At 41.0% G+C, this 18213-nt stretch overlaps 1 protein-coding gene across 4 annotated transcripts in view; it reads left to right on the top strand.

Annotated features, from left to right (window-relative positions):
* The first annotated feature begins 16545 nt into the window (after positions 1-16545).
* Positions 16546-18213, top strand: part of PACRGL (parkin coregulated like) — a 35420-nt gene continuing 33752 nt past the window's right edge. For 3 of the 4 annotated variants that reach the window (XR_009519582.1, XM_060012755.1, XM_060012753.1), the window contains exon 1: positions 16549-16679. The gene's annotated coding sequence lies outside the window, so the exon portion shown is untranslated. Of the gene's footprint in view, positions 17438-18213 lie in introns of all 4 variants that reach the window. The other variant, XM_060012756.1, reaches the window with a different exon arrangement.

Here is an 18213-nt window from a genome sequence, read left to right as displayed (position 1 = left end):
GATGAGCGTGGTAAGCAGAATAATGCCTCCCCATTCAAAGATGTTCACGTCCTAATTCCTGGGATCTGTGAATATGTTATGTTTTATTGCAAGGGGGCATTAAGGTTGCAGATAAAATTAAATTTGCTAATCAGCTGACATTGAAATGGAAAGAGGAGTCTGGATTATCCATGTGGGCCCAGTGAAATTACTGGATTATTCAGGTGGGCCCAGAGAGAAATGCAGCCTGCCAACACCTTGATTATAGTCCTATGGGACACATACGGACTTCCAACCTCCAGAACTGTGAGTTAATATATTTATGTTGCTTTAAGTCAACGTTCGTGGTAATTTGTTAAAGCATCAATAGGAAACAAATAATAGGAGAAGCATTTTAATTGTCTTCCACTTTGAACACTCAGCCCAGTGCTGGCACATAGCAGCTACTTAATAAATGGGGGGTGAATGAATGAATGACGTCCCAATGTCACAAAACAAACGTCCTATCTTTCAAAGTTTCTGATCCCCCTGGAATGCTCTGGGTTCTTTGTTCCTCTCTGTAGATGCTTCTAGTTCTCCTTTCACTTTCACAACAGTTGGGGACCATTCCATGGACTCCAATGAGTCAATCTGCTCCCTTTGACAGTTCAGTCCCTGGATTCTCTTAGATGATCCATCATTTCAAAGGGAAGTGTCACCACCTTTCTCACTTCTGTAGCTTCATTCCTACTCTTTTCTTCACCTTGGTGCTCAAACCTCTTAAAATACCTGGACTTTCCCAATGCATCACTTCCTCTATGATGCAGATGCTGTTTCTTGTTTTGTCTTCGTTTTCTGTTTTTTTTTTTTCTTTGTCATGGGTATATACTTGTTCTCTTGGTTCAGGTGACAAGCTGATATTTGTCCTTCAAAACTTACATTATACAGTACTTCCAGGAGACTTCTTTGACTCTTAGATGTAATTATTTAAATCTTCCCTTTGGCTTTTCTTTTAAACTTCCTTACTATGGTTATTGATGCATTTGGTTTTTACAGTAAAACTTGGCTTCTTCCTTTTCTTTCCCCTCATTTTAGTGTCGACAACCTCATGTCCTGTAACAATATCTTTTACACAAAAGGCTTTCAATCATTATGTAGTAGTTAATGAATATGTGGTAGTTAGGAATTTAACCTTTGAAATTTTAAAGTAAGAAGATATTTACGTCTATATTAGGAAGGACTGGCAGAATTTTCACCTAGGAGAGAAGAACCTTCTATTATCAGCGTGCCCTGAGATTTAGGAAGGCAAACCATTTAACTTTATTTTTTTAATAATATATTATTTTCACTAATACAAATCACCAGTATATTGTCAGAAGTAATTCTTTTTATTTTGGGTTGAAAAGTTGGGGCTGCATTACCTAGTGTATAGTATTCAATTCAGAGCAGACGTCTTATATGATTAAGATTTTATAGTGTGTGTTCTCACTTAGTGTAAAGGAAAGGAAAAGGTAAAACAAAAGGATTCCTAAAGCTAGTAAATTGTGTTTAATGGAATCAGTTAAAATTATCGTTTGTCGGATGGCAGGTTCTGAGAAAAACATTACCTCCATAACTTTTTTTTTTTCTCAAATCTGTTGAAATCTCTTGGAAATGAGCATAGGTTGAGAGGAGGAGGTTAAGGTCAAGTTTATATAACTGAATCAACTGACTTGATGATTATTTTGGCTGTCTTCATGATTGATTTCTCTATGTCATTCAGAATTAATCAGGAGAAAACTCAGGTAATCAGGTCAGCTGAGCCTGAGTCTTGTTCGATGACCATATGTGACATGGCTAAGGAGTTATTTTCTTCACATGCCATGTCCACTGATCATCAACCAAAAGGGGAATCACTGGGTTTTCTCCATGGAATTGTGATTAAGGAGGGAGAGGAGGACTGAGTTTAGTTGCAGTCAAGCATAAAGGAAACAGCAAATATGTTCTTTGCAAATGGTTGGTATCACAGATCCTGTTTTCAGGATATTGTGGTTCCATAATTTGAAACTAGAATTTATGACTGCATTATTTTCAGTGACATAAACATTCCTATGGCTTTATGAGTATCCCCTCATTAGAAGAAGTGTCCATGAATCACATAAAAAGAAAGTATTCTTACTAATATCACTTAGAATGAATTCTGTATTACAGGCACTTACAGAGATGTAAGCCCTTGGCAAACAAGCACTAGGATTGTCAGATTAGCAAACTAAAATATAGGACACCCAGTTAAACTTGCATTTCATATAAACCACAACATTTTTAGTACAAGTAAGTCTCACATATTGCGTGGGACATACTTATATTGGAAAAAGGTGTTGTTTATCTGATATTTAACTGGACAACTCTATTTTATCTGGCAGGCTTCACAGGTACTCTCTGGCATATGCTATCTTTAATGGCTTTAAACAACTGCAATTGTAGCAGCATGTATGTGAACCCAACTAAATGTCCTTTTAATGACCATATTTAATTATCTGAATAATGGAGTTATAATTTAAAGATGTTAAATAAGGATGAAGTCTCAAATGTGTTTACTAAAAAGTTAGTAAGTCTAGTTTGGAAAGAGGATGACACTAAGTAATGACTCTGGGAATTGTGCTGGAAAAATTTATGATAGTCACATAGTACTTTGTATTCCATTTGATGTATTAGATGGGATTACTGCCATACATGGAGAAGAGAAATATGCCTCTTGGATATTTTGGTAGCTAAGATGATAGAGTGAAATTGCTCAGGGAACTGTGGGAGTCGAGGAAGAAGCTTAGGGTTGGAGTTCATCAGAATAACAATTACCCAAGTGGGTCAATTTTTTTTTAAGAAAATAGATTTTGATAATTGAAGTCCAGGAGGAAACCACCTGGTTTATCCGAAATGACCTTCAAAATGCAAATACCCAAGTGATTTATGTCACTTTTAAACTCTGTGTCTCCAGTTAATGGCTACTCTCTGGATCATTTGGGAAAAAACAGCTGGTTTTTATAATTATTATCATTATGGGATTTGAATTAATGTAAATAAGACACTCTATTCTTTTTTTTTTTTTTTTTTTTTCTTTGCGGTACGCGGGCCTCTCACTGTTGCGACCTCTCCTGTTGCGGAGCACAGGCTCCAGACGCACAGGCTCAGCAGCCATGGCTCACGGGCCTAGCTGCTCCGTGGCATGTGGGATCTTCCCGGACCGGAGCACGAACCCGTGTCCCCTGCACCGGCAGGCGGACTCTCAACCACTGCGCCACCAGGGAAGCCCGACACTATTCTTTTAAACATTTCTTATGCACTTTCATAAACAACCTGCTGCCCCCCTCCCCAGCTATCACATCGCTACCCTCTTTTAATCGTAGGTTCAGTCTCTATAGCTCTAAAAAGAGTCCAGCCAAAGAGCCAGTCACCTGGATATTCTGTCTACAGAATTCCAGATGTCATTAAAAACAAACAAACAAACAATCTGGGTCTTTGACCATGATCAAGCCAGTTGTATCTTTTTTCATTGAGAACACTTGGCCTTGTATAGATGAAGAAATAAATTCACAATATCAAAAGGTGCCTAAAAAGATTATCTGAAGAATCCCTTGCTTCTAAACAGGTTAATGCTAAACCAGGGTTTCTAAATAGCAGTATTCATGAGATTTTGGCCCAGATAATTCTTTGTTGGGGGGAGGGCTGTCTTGTTCAATGTGTAGCAGCATCCCTGGCCTCTACCCATTAGATGCCAAAAGGCCCGCATCTCCCAGTCATGACGACCTAAAACCTCTCCAGACACTGCCACATGTCCCTTGGGGAGGTCAGTTGAGAAACACTGACCTAAATTATCCAATATTGATAGTTTTATTCTGGATCAACTAGCATGGGGGGTGGCAGTAAAAGCTGAATTTAGTCTAGGAAAGGTAAGAGAGTGACAGGGATGGGAATGGGATGAGGTAGTGGAGAGTAGGGGGATGAAAGCAGTAGACTGGTAATAGCCATCGCTGTTTCATTCATTCACGCATGCATTCATGGATTCAGCATTCTTCATCCATTTATTTGTTCATTCAACAAATGTGTATTGAGGGCTTACTAAGTAGAAGAGCTGGGGATTCAGTGGGAAAGCAAATACAAATTCTCTTCTCTGAAGGAACTTATATTCAAATGGAATGTAGGGGACAACGAATAAGAAGATCACTAATGTATCAGGTGTTAACAAATGATCAGAAGAGGATGTTAGTCTGGGTCTGGTTAGGAAAACAGAAAACACACCAGCAATTTTAACAGCGAAAATGTCATACAGAGAATGGGTTGACAGAGTGTAGGAGAACAACAAAGGCTATAAAAATGAAGAGAGGGTACTGAGGTCACATAGAGATAGGACTTTAGGAAGCTGCTGCTACCCCCAGGGCTGGGGGAGCAAAGGGAACAGGATGGAGTGACTAGAACCTGGAAACTTAGAAAAGAGGCCAGTGGAGGTGGGATCCAGGCCACTGAGGAGGTGGACCGCTGGCTGCTGTTGGTGCCTAAGGGGCTGGGATTAAGTCTGGGGGGGAGCTGGGGGTGACTGGCTCATAGGGGACAGTGTCTCTGAGGGATGTGGTGAGGCTGCTTCTGAAAATATGGAAGCAGTCTGTTCACTGAAACCAGCTGCTGAGCTGGCCTGACACTGACATGAACAGCAAACCAACCAAAAGGGGCGAGTCTCCTCTTTACCGCTGCTGCTCTCTAGCGCCCTCTATTGGCAGACTTTAACAGGGAGCCAGGGGGCGCAGGGAAAATGTAGTCCGCAGAGGCCCAGCTCCAGCATTACACAGGAGGGTGTGGAAGGGAAGTTTGAAGTTGAGTCAGAGCCACGGAACCCGCGTAGGAAGGCTATTATTTTACATTGGAGGTCCTTGGAGCCTACTCTAGCCCGCTTCAGAGAATGCCTTGTACATGGATGTGCTTCAGAGAATCATTCACTGTGCTAATGTAAACTTCTCCAAGTCAGAGGCAGCCTGTTACCTGTCTCAACACAAAATGTTTATGAAGTGAATGAATGAATGAATACAATGATGCCTTTAACATAAAGCTATTATTATTTTTCTGAATTACTTCATTTAATCTCAGACTCAAGCTTTAAATTGTTATGTTTAAAATTGAATACAAATGTCCTGGAAATTAAGTAACTATAGCTGAAATATTACTTGTCCACACCAGATAAGATTGTAGCATTAGTAAATTTTTCAGCTTGTGTTCTTCTGATTACCAGCCCTGTGTATGTGTGTGTGTGTGTGTGTGTGTGTGTGTGTACTTGTGCCCAATTCAATCTAATTCAGAAAATATTAACTAGGCACCCACTAAGTGCAAATCTCTGTGTCAGATGCTACATGGGACCTGAAACAATTAAACCAGTCCCTAAAGGACTCAGAGTATTGATTTCTATGTGTGCCATCTGGCGCTTATCACTATTTTTAAAAGGCCTTTTCTTTGATTTATTGAGGTCCCTTGAATCCTCTTCTTTTCTGTTTTTAAAGATATTAACAATGCACGTCTGCCCCCACCGCACTTCAGCTTGCAGCTCCGTCTCTTTTATGAACAGAATAAAATAGATTTCCTCCCAGAAGTAACCCTTTGGTAGTACTTGTCTAAAGAGAGAAATTAACTCTTTCAGACTCCCAGGGCACCATTACTAAATGTTCTGTAAAACTCCTTCCTAATTACTACCTGGAGAGAGACTTGGCATCTGGAGAACAGTACCCAATGTTTATATACTTATATCCTTCATCGTGACCTCAAAGAGGGCTGTGAGTTCATCACTCTGAAGAGAAGGAAGCCTCAGAAATGCTTATTCATAAATAAAAATAGGATGGGGCTGTGCCCTGGAGGATTATAGTCCCCTAACATATTTTGAAAGTTTGGCTCCCCAGATATCCTGAGTATTTGTTACCAAACTGGTCGACCAGACCTGTGCCAGGGTCCTAGCCCATCCCAAGACCCCCTGTCTCAGCCAGGGAGGTTCTTTTTCCAACGTACACAGCCAATAAGGAAACCGATACTGAGACTGGAACAGCATGAGCTCTATTCAATGGCCAAAGAATGGAGGAGCTGGAACCTAGTTTGCAAATCAACTTCTCAACCCAATTTGAGAGAAGACAGCAAATATATAGGAGGGTAGAAGTAAAAGGGAGGGATTTGGAAAGAATGGGAAGAATATTCATGAGTTATCTGAGTACTGGGGCATGGTTTGGACCTGGAATAGTTGCAGCTCTCTTTTTCAGTCCTAGTATGGGCTGTACCGGTTGTTGTCATGGCACTTGTCAACTGTCCTGGTGCTGGAGGGTGTGTCATTTAGCATATGCTAATGTATTACAATGAGTGTATAGTGAGGCTCAAGGTCTACTGGAAGTGGAATCTCCTGCCATCTTGGGCCCAGCTGGTTCTAACATGTTCTTGTTTTTTTCTCTTTGCAGCTTCCTCCCGAAACTTTGCTAAGAGTAGTTGGTTTCTATTTGAGGGAGGCACATGGGTTTGATTCTGGAGCAACAACCTTGGTAATAGATTGACTCCAGCCCTGAAAGGAAGCAGGAAGAAGGCTGAAGGGCTGGGGGCTGCCCTGATTAGGGCCATTATGCTAGCTTTGGTTGTTAAAGGTGATCTTCCTTAGCCTGTCTCTAAAATTACTGATAAATACTTCAGATGCTGTTAAATTTAACCTTGTTTATTGCCTCTTTCCCTTTGGAGAAGCACTCTATTGAACGTTAATACTTTCTTCCCTTGTTGCTTCAACATGTTTTTAAGGCCCAAAAATACCTTGCTCAACATTTGTGATTTTTAATATTCCCTAGTCTAGGCTTTCAGGGAGGAAGGCCTACAATGTTCTTTGGATTGCTTCATTATTGATATTCTGCAAATCTTCACCATTTATCTTATCAAAGATCTTGGAGCATTTTAACTTCAGAATTTTGCCTCTGAAAATGTTTTTAAAACTAGTAGGTAGGGCTTCCCTGGTGGCGCAGTGGTTGAGAGTCCGCCTGCCGATGCAGGGGACGTGGGTTCGTGCGCCGGTCTGGGAGGATCCCGCATGCCGCGGAGCGGCTGGGCCCGTGAGCCATGGCCGCTGAGCCTGCGCGTCTGGAGCCTGTGCTCCGCAACGGGAGAGGTCACAGCAGTGAGAGGCCCGCGTAACGCAAAAAAAAAAAACCAAAAAACTAGTAGGTAGTATTATTCATGTCTCACTTGATTTCTAATCTTAGCTTTACTTTGTAATCAGACCATCACTGAAAGAACATTATAAACCACACTGAATGATTTATACAGGCTAGACAAGCCTAGTGGTAAATAGAATCCAAAGGGCCAAGCAGTGATGCAAGTCAAATACTAGGCCTCCAAGAAAATTTCTTACAGGGACCTTTTCTCTTTACTTTCAGGTTAAGTTCTCCAGAGAAAGAATCTTTTCTAACATTTGCAAGCCCTACTAGTGTTCTTGGGTGCAGGAATGATGAAAAGGCAAATGGTCTATTATGTGTGGTCAAAAACAGTTTTTCAAAGCTGCTCCGCATATGTATTATGTTATAGTCATTTCCCTCCACATTATTTGGTCAAGATAACCACTGCCAGTCAATGCTGATTGCACTTAGCCAGACCATATTTTTTGTCCACCTTTCAGTGCTGGTCTTATTTCCTGCTTTTAACCATACAGATATATGACAATAAAGAAAATAATTTTGCCAGCAACTGAATTACAATATGTGTTTGGTTCTCCATTAATAAACCTCTATCTTGTTCAACATTTTCAGTAAATAGCCTTTATATTTCTTCCTCTCTTCAGTTTGCCAGCTGACAATAGAAAACGTTAACTGGGGTTGAAGGCTATGAAGGCAAAAAAATGAGAGAGAGAAAGAGAGAGATGGTTAGTCAGCACCATCTAGTGTCTAAAAGTTAAAATTTAATCAGCGTTTTTGGATCTTCCTTTCCCTGCAGCATACTAGAGAAATGAATAAATGCTGGTGGTATTTTATCTAGTATTTTATTTTATTTTTTAAATTTAAAATTTTTTAAATTTTATTTACTTTTTATACAGCAGGTTCTTATTAGTTATCCATTTATACATATTAGTGTATATATGTCAATCCCAATCTCCCAATTCATCCCACCATCTAGTATTTTAAAATATTTTCATTCTTTAAAAAATTTGAATGAAAGTTCTAATGTATAATAAACACATTAAATTTAAATTTATTTTAACTCCACTATTCATAGCTCAACCATAGCAAGTCAGGTAAGATTATGTGGAGCAAACAGTAAACCCAAGATTTATCAATTATCTGGTTATCTTCTCAGCCAAGACAGCTATTCAAGGAAGTTTCATCCTAAATGTATTTGACGTTAATTAGAAAATATATAGACATCACTGATGAAGCTAACTTGGTTATTTGTCTTCACTCTGTTCTTTGAACTTACTCAATTTATTCCAGCACTGATCTCTTTCTTTAAACCAATGTGGGATCTAGGGACGAAATTCGACACAGTGCCTCTCAACACACAGCAAGTATTTTTGAGTTTGTGGAGTTGAGAGCTAGAGATTTGGATCACAGAGTAACTATTTTACAGATCTTTGGTAATGCTTTTCAAAGCTGCTCTGTTGGGCAACTAGAACTTATTCCACAGCATGGAGAAATCTACTGTATTATTCTCCAAAGAGACAGAACGCACAGGATGTGTTAATATATAGAAATATTTATTTTAAGAACTTGGCTGACGCAGTTTTGGAGACTAGCAAGATTAAAATCTGCTGGGTGGACTAGCAGGCTGGAGAGATCCATGTTGCAGTTCAAGTCCAAAGACTGTTGACCACAGAATTTCCTCTTGCTCAGAGGAGGTCATTCTTCTATTCTACTGGGGCCTTCAACTGATTGGATGAGGCCCACCCACATTGTAGAGAGCAATCTGCTTTACTCAAAGTCCACTAATATAAATGTTAATCTCATCCAAAATCATCTTTACAGAAACACCCAGAATACTGGTTGACCATACACATAGATATTGTGGCCCAGCCAAGTTGAGAGACAAGATGAACCATCGCATCAGGTGAAGTGTGCAGAGGGAAAGATAAAGAATAAGGGAGAATTTGGAAAAGTTTTAAAACCTGCTTATTATTCACATCAATCAAATGATTGCTTTAGGTCAGAGGTTCTAAACAGCATCTTTATTTGGCACCAACACTTCAAGCACATTGGATCTGTGAGATCATGTGGCCCAAGTAGCAGAATGGCCTACAAGGCAGCCTGGACCAGTTGCAGAGCCTTCTCTTGTTCTGGGCCCCACTCAAAACTCGCAGCTTTTCAGTTCACTCAGTAAATGGTGTAGAGTAACACATGCAAATGACAAATAAGGTGCCTTCAAAATGCAAAGAGGCCCAGTGGGCATTGTGCCTATTTTGGGGTTGTAAGAGGGGTTAGATACAACTTACCCTTTACCTTAGAAGGAATATCTCGACATGTCCCATGCTACTGAATCCCTAGAAATTTCACAGACGTGGAGTCCCGTGCATTTTATTTAGGTTAATTTCCTGCACTCTGACAAGCAAATGCCTTCCCAATAAGCTTAAAGTAGTTTGCTACTTTTTGTTCATTAGGTCCAATCAGTATAATGATATCAATGTAATAGATCAGTGTGATACCTTGTGGAAGGGAAAGGTGATCAAGGTTCTTGTAGACTAAATTATGACAGAGGGCTGGACAGTTGATATATCCCTGGTATACGACAGTGAAGGTGTATTGCTGACTTGGCCAGCTAAAAGCAAACTGCTTCTGGCAGGCCTCTGGACAGATGTGGAGAAAAGAGCATTTGCCAGATCAAAAGCTGCAAAGCCCGGGATGTGTTTATGTCCTCAAGCAATGAAACTATTTCTGGTCTAGCAACTACAATAGGACAATAGGAATCACCACCTGGTTAAGTATATGATAACCCACTTTCTCCAAGATCCATCTGTTTTCCGCATAGGCCACATAGGTGAATTGAATGAGGATGTGGTGAGAACCATCACCGCTACATAATTTAAGTCCTCGATGGTGGCATTAATCTCTGCCATTCCTCCAGGAATGTGGTACTGATTGTGCTTTACTATTTTCCTAGGTAGAGGCTGTTCTAGTGGCTTCTACTTGGCCTTTTCTACTATAATAGCCCTCTCTCCACAGGTCAGAGAATGAGTGTGAAAATTCTGGCAGTGTCTGAGTATGTCTATTCTAATCATGCATTCCCATATTGGAGAAATAACCAATAATGGTTTGGGAGATTCATTGGGGCCACCATGGGCAGATCCGAGCTAAAACTGCATTGATCACCTGACCTCTATAAGCCCTTACTCTGACCTGGTGGAACACAGTGACATTTGGCTCTCCTGGAATCAATTCAGTTCAGAGCCAGCATCCAGTATTCTTTGAGAAGTATGATTATTTCTTTTTCCCCAGTGACTTTTACAGTCACCCTGGTAAAAGGCCACAGGTCTCTTTGGGAGAAGACTTGGAGAGAGACTAACAGTTTAGATTTTTGCAAGAGGATTCATCCACGCTTTCATCCAAGGGGTTCTGCGTCTGTAAACTTCCTCAAGCTTGGGAATTTGTTGAGGGGCTGTTACTCTCTCGGTATTGGTGATTCAAGTTAAGTTTCTGTTCACTTGACCTATAGACACTTCCACTTATACAGAGCTGTAAGAATATGTTCTGCTAGGAGCACCATCGTCAACAGCCAGTGCCATAGGTCTCTGTGAGTCAGACTATTCTCATTACTTCTTTGACTCTAATGTCCACATGGCAACCACACCCACCTTATCTTTGGTGATTAAATGTGGACACATAGTCTCTGCCACCCTGAGCTCCATTTTATCCCCATTATATTTAGGGACCCAACTTTAGTGGCAACAGTTTCCACTCTAATTTCTGACCTACAAAGAGTGACCACAGAACTCTTCAAGGATGCTGGGCTCTCCTCACAAATTTATTTCTCTAAGTTATGGAGAAAACTACCTTCCACCTGGCCTAGTGGCTTCCACCACCCTCTTAAGGCCAGGTGAGCAGGTCTCCCATGGTAAATTCACTCTAATGTTCCAATATCCCTAAGCCTTTGGATACTTTCTGCTGCAGTATAACAAGGCCGTTCTGGCATTTCAACTGCATCTACTGTAGGCCACTTTTTGGTGCATGTTTCAACCAACCAACAAAATAGAGCCTTTTCTGGCCCCTCAAACTACAACCAGATTCAAGAAACAGCCCTACAGTTAAGTGAGCAGTGTTTTTATTTTCTTTCCCAATGAAACTATTAGTTACTTAATCCAACAATTATTTATTGGGTAGATAAATGTGCACTTTGATCATACAGTCTGCTTTTAGGAAGAAACAGCAAAATTTATTCTGTGCCTTCTGTGTGTTTTGTCTGGATAATAACATTTTTATATCACATAATATTTTCACTCAAGAGCCTGTTGTCTTTCGTGCATTTTTTTTTCATGATCTGTAATCTATTTCAGTAAAAGGTTTACTTTTGAAAAGTTTAGACTTCTTAATTATTATTTGCTGCTGTGTTGATTTTAAATGTTATCACTCTGATCCAAGCCTACAATCACTTTTTATATTTACATTCTTATAAATTTTATTCGCATCTTGCCTCTTTTGAAAATTCTTTTAAAAATCTCCTTTGTTCCGGCTTCCCTGGTGGCGCAGTGGTTGAGAGTCCACCTGCCGATGCAGGGGACACGGGTTCGTGCCCCCGTCCGGGAAGATCCCACATGCCGCGGAGTGGCTGGGCCCGTGAGCCATGGCCGCTGAGCCTGCGCGTCCGAAGCCTGTGCTCCGCAATGGGAGAGGCCACAACAGTGAGAGGCCCGCGTACCTCAAAAACAAACAAACAAAAAAATCTTTGCTGAATTCAGGTCCCACAGACAAAATATAATTGTTAGTATGTCTTCTATACCTAAACTATTTGGGGGTTTTCTTGACAGCTCTGGGCAACACCAAGTGTTTGCTTTCTCATGTTAGTAAGGAAAATACAAGAAAAAATTTAGCATCTCCAGATTTTTAATTAGGTCAACACCAGAGTACAAAAAAAAAATTAACAAAACAAAAAGAGAGTCTCAACTCCTTCTGGGTTAATTATACACATATAATTCCAAAATGTTGTCAATATAAACGTCCTTCAGCAATTGTGTTACTCTCAGTCTGCATAGAAGCCAACTTAAGTTCATATGTGCAAAGACTGGCATACTTGTCAACAAATTGATTTGTTTTTTCCAAAAGAAATATTTTGTTTCCAGGTTTAATATAACTCTTCGGCAGAAGACAATCATATACACATTATAGAATGAACTGGAGGGCTCTGAGGATTCTTCTATGCTCTTGTATTAGCTTGGGAGGGAGGACTGCCATAGCAAACTCGCTAGCTCAAAGCAATAGGAATTTATTGTCTCATGGCTCTGGAGGCTCTAAGTGTGAAATCAAGGTGTCAGCAGGGTGGGTCTTTCTGAGGCCTTGAGGGAGAATCTGTTCCATGCCTCTCTCCTAGCTTCTAGTAGTTTGCTAGAAATCTTTGGTGTTTCTTGGCTTCTGCTGAACCACCCAGTCTCTACCTTCATCTTCACGTGGTGTTCTCCTTGTGTGTATATCTGTGTCCAAATTTCCTCTTTTTATAAGGACACCAGACATATTGGATTAGGGGCCCACCTTACTCCAGTCTGACCTCCTCTTAAATAATTACATCTTCAACAACCCTATTTCCAAACATGATCACATTCTGAGGTACTGGGGGTTAGTATTTCAACATATAAATTTTGACGGGATAAAATTCAACCCATAACAGCCTGAATGTTCATAATATGTTCTTACCCTCAGTGTAATATTTGACTAAATCACTATAAAATTATTATGCATTGTACCTCAGTGAAGATTTCCATTCTCCTTCACTCCAGTGTTGTGGGTTTTATAATACTTTAAGAGGAAACACTTTTAATCATCAAGAGGCAGTTTCTGCTTCTCCCTCACCCATGCCTAAATCAATGCTTTTTAAGCTGTAAAGTACATTTCCTCATCTGGGGAATCTTGGTGAAATGCAAAGTCTGATTCAGTAGACCTGGGGTGGGGCCTGAGATTCTTTATTTCTCACGAGCGCCTAGATGATGATGATGATGATGATGATGATGATGATGATCTGAGAACCACACCATGAGTAGCAAGAACATAAAGATACCTCCACAAGCCACGGATCAGAAATTAAGTCAAAAGTCCAAACCAAACAAACAAAACAATTGCCTCAGCAAAAGACTGTACCAGATAGTCTTAACCATTGACGTTATAGAGAATGAAGTGGTGTGAACAGGTTTTCCATTATAACCTGACATCATCACCACGGACACCTGTCAGAGGGTAGAGAAAGCTAAGGCTTTCCATTTCTTTTAGCCCTGTTGCAAATGATTTTATGAAAGAAGAATCATTAACCCAAGATCAGCAGAACAAGATTTAATTACCTAGGACTTAATGAACTGATTTAATTGTGGTTAATTTTCTACTTTCTAACAGACATATGAGAAACCCATTCCTTTCCTGTCTATCTCTAGCCTTCAATTTAATAGGCTATATTTGAACTAAGTGGGATGAAAAACTCTTTACATGGTATATTATCCTGACTTGCACCTTGGAACAAAAAATATCCTATAAAAGATCCCAAAATGGGTTATAAACTAATATAATAAAAAATGTTTCTGCAAAAGTAATATCTTCAGCTATAGTATTTTATGCTTATTGCCTCAGGAAGGGGGATGTCATCATAAAAAGAAACTGACAAAAGTCAAATTTTTGGCTTTGAAGTTTCCAAAACCAAGTTCAATGATCAGTCATTATTTGGAAGATTTGGAAAAATAAGTCATAATTCAGAGTCAAGGTCCAGATCTGAGTGCAAAGAGACAGTGTCTTTTGATTCATATTTCGCTTGTGAATTTTTCTTAACTACATGTATTTAGTCACCAAGCATTTTAAAGAACATATCAGAGGTATTATTGGCTTGTCTTAATTACTTTAAAGAAACTCTGTTCCTTTTTGTACAAATTACAGACCAACTAATCATCCCCAATCATTACTTGCCCTCCCCACCCTCCGAACGGTCCCAAATGCAACCCACAGGGCATGGGGGCTTTGCTGATGCCAGGCCACACAGATCAGCTTTCCAGAGTATACAGCAGGGTGGAGAAGGGTATAGAGTAAATCTGTAGGGACACAGGGGAGATATATATGGCACATTCTGTCTTTTTATATTATTTGCCATATTGCTGAACACATAGGTCAGCCTTCCTCCCCTTCTCCCTCTCTCTCTCCAAAAAAAGAACCTTGAAAAATTAAACCTTGGAACCAGGACAGAATTAGGAGACAGAAGTTCACTACCAGCTCTCTGTTTCTCACACACTGCACGCTCTCCCTGGAGCACCTCATCTACTCCTATAGCCTCACTTACTGTGTATATGAGACAGGCTGGGACCTGGCGCCTGGGACCCTTTGCTGCAGTGCTTGCACCTGGACAAATGTCTCCTCCAGCAACAAAATACAGAGAAACTGTAAGGGACTAAAAATAACTGCATGTGTGCACAGTTGGGGCAAATTATGGACAACAAGATACAAAAAGACCAAAAACCCACACAGCACCAACCAAGGGGGATGGACAGGCCATCTAAACTACCCCTGCCCCTATCAGACCCACCCCTTACCCTCACCCTGTGTAAGGAACAAGTTCACTCCCCTCAGGGAGTGAGCAAGGGAAACTGTTACATGTTCTCGCTCCCTCCTGCTGCAGCAGGAACCCCAGCAAAGACTTGTGTGAATTTCTTGTCTGGCCTCTTATCAATTTCTATTGATTAAGGAGGCCAAGAACCCTGGTCTGTAACATATGTGCTGATGACTTTAAAATCCACAGCTCACCCAGCTCTTGCCCCTCCACTCTAGATGGGCATATCTGCCTTCTGGGCAACTACACCTGGATGTCTCACAGCCTTCTCAAATTACTATGTCCAAGAAAGTATCCACCATTTACTGCATAATATCCAGACCAAGTCACAAAGCCAGTGGACCTGTTTTTTCTGTTGTTGTTTTTTTAATTTTTCTAAAATGAAGTAGAAAGTCTTACAAGAACCCTGTTATGATGAGGAAATTAAGGCTAAGAGGGGTTAAATGGCTTGCAGAAGAACTCACAGCTGAGAAGCAAAGGAGCTGGGTTTCCAACCTACACAGCCTAACTTCAGAACATGTGCTCTTCACTTCTCTGCAGTATTGAACACGGATTATTCTTACTCTCCAGGCAGAGGGGCTAAAAGGTCATGAGCTAGGTGCTGCCAAGTCTGCCATTGTAGAGGCTAGGAGTGAAGAAGGGGAGAAGGTGATACAATAAGTCTTGGAGAAACTGGAGAAGAGAGATTATAAGGTGATAATAGCTAAGAAATAGGATTTTTTTTTCTTAAAAAATTACTTAAACATGCATTGGGCTAGATATTGGAGATAGAAAAGTAATGGAAACAATTTCAGTCTAGTGGAGAAGATAGGTAAATACAATATAATGAAATTTAGAAGTTAAGATAGACTTGTATGCAAGGTTCACAGAACATTAGAGAAATTAGATACACATGGAATTCATTCGTTCATTGCATTTATTTAAAGAGTATTTCCTGAGTCCCCACTCTGTGCTAGAAGCTGGAGAAACAAAATGGAAAAAGGTACAGTCCTTGTCCTGAAGAAACTCACAGCCTAGTGAAGATGCTTCTGAGGCAGCAATTCAGGTACAAAGAATGGCGCTACAAGGGCAGGGAAGGATTACACTGCCTGCAGTGTTCAGACGATGCCAACTGTCTAGTTAGCTATTACCTGAGCGAAAAGTTAAGACCATAGCTTGACAACAGAAGAGGACACTAGAAAGGAACACAGTGGACAGGTCTGAAAGGGCTTGGGTTTTTTACTATGACAACCCAAACTGCTTTTGGTTGCAATTGCCAGGGTACATGCATTTTCCTGCAGTATCCGTTTTATTAAAATAATCTGGAGTACAAAAACACACTTTAAAAAAATATATGGATGTATTATGTAGTTGACTGCAACAGCATATAGTAAGATATGACAGGAAGGAAATTCCACAGATGGGCAGGCAGATGGCTCTCTCCGCAGAAGAGTCTGGGGCGGGAGTTCACGGTGGTCCTCAGCTCTCAGAGGGTTTAGGGCAAGATACTTGGAGAACATCGAGTTAAGAGTAAGAGAAAAACATACGAGTTAAATACACGGACTGCGGAGAGTGTGCGGCGCAGGTACAAGGAACCTGTGCTCCCCTCTGCTCCTTGGCTCTATTGTTCCTAAAATACCCTCCACCAGGAGCCCCTTTGTCCCCGGAGACAGAGCTCCTAGCTCGCGAGCTTCCCTTGCAAAACCCAGCGCCTCGTTGCCAGGGCAACCCTTTCCCGCCTGGCGAGCCTCTGCGATCTCCCTGCTATTGGCTTAGCGGACGTGGCGTGCGTCTGATGTCACTGCACGGCGCCGCGAGATCCGGGAATGCTGCGAAACCTCATTTCCGGGGCCCCAGCGGCCGGTGGCGGGACCTGTAGCTGTTGGCCCAGCGGGCGCTGGGCAAGGGCCCCACGTGGGGTGGCGGCTGGTGTACAGACCGCGGCGGGAGAGAGGCGCGGTAGGAACGGGTCTTTGGAGCCGTGACCGGCGCAGGTGCGGGAATCCGTGGTGCCGCCCGCATTCTCTCGGAGCAGGAGACTTCCTCTCTGGCCTGTTGCTATGGCCGCCGGACCACGTTGCTAAGGAGCCTGGAGATGTTGAGCGCCAAGAGCTCGCCCTTCGTGGTCGGGCTTTGACCGAGAGTTGCCTTGTCGGCCTTATTTGAAACTGGCCGCCTTTCTCCCACTCTCCCCGACCTTCTTAAAAAAACAAAAAAACCCCAGCTTTCTCTCCATTTTTTTCTCTCCATGTCCTTCTCATTTTCTAACTTTGACAACATCCCGGCTCTGAACTGGTCTTAGGTATTTGGAAATGTGTGGTGTTGGAGGCGGAGAGGCTAGGAAAATGGAAAGATATTAAGACCCTTAATACTGGCTGTTTGGATTTACAGTACTTTATGGTGGAAAGGATTGGGATAGGTGAATATTGGGCTATGTCGCTGTTCTTTGGAATTTGAAGGAGTTTTAGAGATGGAGCTCATCTTCTTTTGTGGGGCTCCTATTACACTTTTGGAACTTCCCAAACACCAGATTAGAGAGTAGGGGAAAAAAAAGTGGCCTCTGCCTCTGAGAATTTGCCAGATAGTTTAGTGCAGTGGTCTCAAAGCCAAGTGCGAGAAGAAAATGCATGTGGGAAAAGAAATAGGTTATATGAACTGTCCAAAACAATGAAAAAAGGGTACGCTTTCCTGGCATTGACCCAGATGCCTATAATCCCTTGTAGATGACCTGCAGCATCTAAGGAAACCTAAGGTAAAAGTGAGGGGTCCACAGTGGGGGCCCTCCTTGGTTTGTTTGCTCTCTGATACTGTGACATAGTTTAGGTGATGGGGTTAAGTGGATTTATGGATTTTAGTGTCTATTTAGGATTTATATATTGTTTTGTAAAAGATTGAGGGGTGTCTGTTGCAATATTTAGAACACAAAATAGTTCTTACTTTTTCACTTCCTCCCACCATTAACCCTTTATATCACCCCCCACATGTTATTTAACCAAAAAGCACTCAAAATTTAGTGTAAGATGAATTAAGCTTTTTTCCCTTTACAAACAACTTATGCTCTGGGTTTGCTGTCAGTGGTATGCTGCGAGGTGGATATTATTTTTAAAAATTGAGTACACTTCATTTGTCTGTAAAGTAAAGGGTGATACTTTTTAACAGTAACTGAAAAACGAATTGTTTTGGAAAGAAACTAACAGGGTGTTTTGGAAGTGGACAGAGAAATGTTTGCATCATTGTGTGTGTGTATGTTTTGATATTGTTGCTGAAAATTACATAATTGTATTACACATAAAAACTGTCCTGTATACTTAAAACCTTTGGAAGCTCAAATTTCTAACATGTTTGTCAAGTGAAGAGTTTCAGTGGCTTTTTGAACGTGTTCAAAATATAACGTAGCACTTTCGTGTTAGTGCCTTACAGAAACAGCTATGTGACATAAAAGGAGATAGATAGAAATTGAGTCATTCTAACAACAACTTTTGCAGAATTGGAAGGTAATATTGAAAAATGTGCATCATGATTTGACGT

This window comes from Delphinus delphis, chromosome 5 (assembly GCF_949987515.2).
Source record: "Delphinus delphis chromosome 5, mDelDel1.2, whole genome shotgun sequence".
In the NCBI taxonomy this organism is placed as follows: domain Eukaryota; kingdom Metazoa; phylum Chordata; class Mammalia; order Artiodactyla; family Delphinidae; genus Delphinus; species Delphinus delphis.
The sequence above is the reverse complement of the archived record's forward strand: the minus strand, read 5'-3'. Positions and strand labels throughout refer to the sequence as shown.